Below are 4019 nucleotides of genomic sequence, written 5' to 3' on the forward strand. Positions count from 1 at the left end.
TTTAACATATTTTGATGTTCCTCTGTTCTTTTGTGACAATAAAACAAACAAGTTTATTTTTAAACGGCATTATCATATTATTTTAGTGACGACTACAAATAACTAATGTTGGGAAATCTGTTTATTTTTAGTTACGTGTTTCGGGATTTTTTAAATTTTTTATATTGGCCAATATATCGGAATATCGGATTTTTAGATCACCAAATATTGGTATTGAGATCGGCCTTAAAAATCCTCGGCTGGGCTCTGCTACTCTAATTAGTATCATGTAAGTCTTTTTGGATGCACTACCATTCACTTTCCATTTCCATCTTGTTTTGAAATTCAAGAGTGTGTTCTTTGGTTGACATCCTATCTTGCACTTTTACTGTTTTATGAATAGGCTCAGTGGTGCTTAAAATATGTGCTCATGTTTCAAATTTTGGTACGTCATATGGGAATGATTATGGGTACGGCTATGAATGTGTATCAATGCATGTGTTAAGGGAGTACCTTCAAATGGCTATCAATAAATGCAAACTATAACATTTATGCTTTAAGCCAATTCAGCTGCAGCGATCGCACAATTAGACTGCATGTTTAATTCATTTGACTATAGTGCTAACTGGGTTTGACAAACTGCCACTGACTGCAACATTAGGTTCTTCTCCAAAAAACCATGTTACTTTAGAGCATTTTCATGTTTGGGAACTGCAAAATTCAACACACTGCTCTGCCTTAACAAGGCCATCCACTTATCCATCTTGTCATATTACTCAGACTAACCAAATCTGTTCCCAAATTGGGAGTCTATAGAGATCGTTGAGCTGGCACAGTGAGAAGATGGAAGATTATTCACTTTGCTTAGCTCTGTCAACATCATGTGCTGTTTGTAAAGCACAATCAAACCATTAAATTACAATCATATGTTGCACTTTATCTCATAACACTGCTGTAAAATATCTTTTGCTTTTTTTGTTCAGCATATAGAGATGGTCCGATATTGTTTTTTTCTTCCCTATACCTATCCTGATACCTAAACTTGCGTATCGTCCGATACCGAGTACTGATCCGATACCAGTGTGTCATATATTTTATAACGTTTTAACAGCTCTATACAATTATCCCTGCATGGATGTGAAATGATTTCTATCTTTGTTGTCGGTCTGGCTCAGGTTAAACTCTCAAACAATGAATGCCACAGAACTTTCTTTTATCATCCAGTTTGACGGAAAGAACAGAAAAAGAACAGAAATAAACTATTTTAACATAGATTTACTTTAGGGCTCTATTATGTGATATGGGATCGGTGCATGAACTCCAGTACTTCCCAATACCAATGCTTTAGGCAGTATCGGTTTCTGGTATCGGTACATCTTTAAACATATATTTACATGAGGATTCCTAGCTTTTAGTAAGTGATCGAATAGTGTCACACCATCAAGCGCGGTCCACGTGTGGTTCCAATCTTTAATTTGCTAGAAAATATAATAGAATCTTTGAAACGTTTTTATTCATTTTAGGTATTTTGGCAACCGTTTCCTCATTACTTTGAGCTATTTAAACTGTTTATAAATAAAACCCATTTTATCAATCTTGCTATAAAGTTTTCATACCCTGTCAGTGGCAACACATGGCTTTAAGGTGTTAAAATGGACTCAGGCCCAACAAGTTGCTTTGTCTTTTGTAAATTAAATTAAGATCTGTATCCAACCAATTTGTCATTCTACTGAATGTTTTTCCTCCTAAAGAAAAATACATGGCTAGATTTCTATGATATCAACATGTCTACTTTTTCTAATTAAGTTGAGGTACTCCACAATCTCTCCACTGACCCCCTGGGGCACAGCATTGCCTGGTTGGAAATGACTCTATGTGAAGTTTTACTTGGTCGGCTGATTGAAAGGTTAAGTCACTGCAATTATCAACTGGGCACCCTCCTTCACTGACACATGACAGAATTACGCCCACAACACTGCAAGAAATCTCAACGGAGAATTCAAGCATCTCTGCAACATGCAGCTACAGGGCACAACCTACCTTTACATTTCTCTTTTCTTCCTCTTAGCTGGAAGCTCAGACAATATACACTTCCTCAACTGAATCCTCCTGAGGCACTGTGAGCACTACAACACAAACAGTGTGCTGTGACTCCGACCACTGCACCTACCTTTGAAATCACTATCTTCTAAGGGATAACAATCATCTTTCGGAAATCCTTGACCTTGTTCTGCCTGTGTGGCCCTTTCCCGCGTCTTTAGACAGGCTCTTCAGACAGTAAGAAAGCTTTAAAAAAGCTTGTTTCAAAAGAATAGAATGTCTGTCTGTCACGGACAAAACCGTAATTAACCAGGTGTTTAAAAATAGGCAGAGCTGCAACGTCAATGTCTGTTTTCACATTCCTACTTCAGTCACTGTCTCTGTTTACCGCCAAACTACACTGATCGCCTCCGAGTTGGCAGAGATGGAGTTTTTTCAAAGAGCAGACGGAAATAGACTGCCCAAAATCCAGCTCCATACTATACCTTAAAAAAACAAAATAGTTTTTGTTAGTGCCTTCCAAAAATGACTTCCAATTTCCAAACATGACTTCTACATGCATTGTGTGATTGGGTATCTCCATGTTTAGGGTCCTGGTTAAGGGTAGGGGAAGCTGGTGACAGATGGTTTAGACCAGAGTGGTAGAGAAAGACAGAGTGGCAACACTCCCATTGGACTCCGTTTTTTTTCTTTTTTGCCTATATCCGGGGTATGGAGCCTTGCATAGTTCCTAACATCCATTCTACAGCGTTGGACATCATTCATTTTCATTGCTGACTGTCGAGTAACTTCTAAGCTACGTTGATTAAATAGCTACCTCTTTTGAATTGTCAACTGTCTATGTTTTATCAGAGGCCCTTTATGATGCATATACTTAACTTTATTTGTATGTGTAAAGCACAATCATGGGGGGATACAGGGCTGCACAGAGCGGAACCGGCTAAGCCGTTATCCAACTGCTGCGCACCTAACGGCGGACACCTCTGATGGGATAGAAAAATGAGGAGCATTACAGGAGTCATTTAATGCTAATTATCATTGTTTCCCCACTGTATCCCTCGCTTTTATATGCACAATATTCATCCCTGTTCGTTCACTTTGTTCTTGTTTTTCTAGTTAGAGACACACACACACACACACACACACACACACACTTGTCTTACTCTGTTTCAACCAAGCTTAATGAGTAGTTATTCTTGAATATATATTTGATTCTTTGTCTTTGGCTTATTTTTTCAGACCAGTATTACTCTACAGATATTTCATCTGTATTATATATATTACCCGATGATTGCGCTGTGCACATACAAATGAGGATAAGTATATGCACCATAAAGGGACTTTGATATAATATAGAGAGTTGACAATTCAAAAGAGGTAGCTATTTAATTAATTTACCCCTGGAGATACCTTCACAGCTGGTGAAGTCAAGCTAACTACAGATATATTATCAGTAGTGGCTTTTCTTTTTTAATTGTCCTTTATAGTGTTTTTATAGTGAATGTTGCAGTGAAACTCTGGCTTTCAGTTGCCACCCTACCACTCCAAATGTAAAACTGACATTTACAGTAACAGTGAACAGTGAAACAAGTACTTGGGTATGTGTTTTCACTTCTATTTACCATTCAATATCGCACTCGCTGCTGTCAGTCCCATAACAGAACATGAGAGCGCAGCGTGTGTTTGGAACTACCCAGGCCTCCATGAACCATGTGACCACCCCGCTAGCGAGATCAAAGAGTGTCACAACTCTCTCTCTCTCTACGGCTCTGGTTTAGACTAATGGAATACTGACAGGACAGTAAGCTTAGTGTCTTTGGTGTTAAAGTCAAGACACACCACCCGCAAAAACAGAAGTAGTAGTCATATTACATTTGGGACAGATATGTGTGAAAAGAAACTCTTCCTACACCTTTACCGCCACTCAGTGCTTTGATAAAAGCATAATCTCTAGAAGCCTATTCCTGCCGGTGAAATACAATACAATACAAAGTATAAGA

At 38.4% G+C, this 4019-nt stretch overlaps 1 long non-coding RNA gene across 1 annotated transcript in view; it reads left to right on the forward strand.

Moving 5' to 3' along the window:
* The window catches only part of LOC116704206 (uncharacterized), a 20303-nt gene extending 16510 nt beyond the window's left edge, over positions 1 to 3793 (forward strand). The window contains exon 3 of the long non-coding RNA XR_004335620.1: positions 3602 to 3793. This is a non-coding gene — a long non-coding RNA (uncharacterized LOC116704206). The remainder of the gene's footprint in view (positions 1 to 3601) is intronic.
* The last annotated feature ends 226 nt before the right edge of the window (positions 3794 to 4019 follow it).

This window comes from Etheostoma spectabile, chromosome 16, assembly GCF_008692095.1.
Source record: "Etheostoma spectabile isolate EspeVRDwgs_2016 chromosome 16, UIUC_Espe_1.0, whole genome shotgun sequence".
Classification (NCBI taxonomy): Eukaryota; Metazoa; Chordata; class Actinopteri; order Perciformes; family Percidae; genus Etheostoma; species Etheostoma spectabile.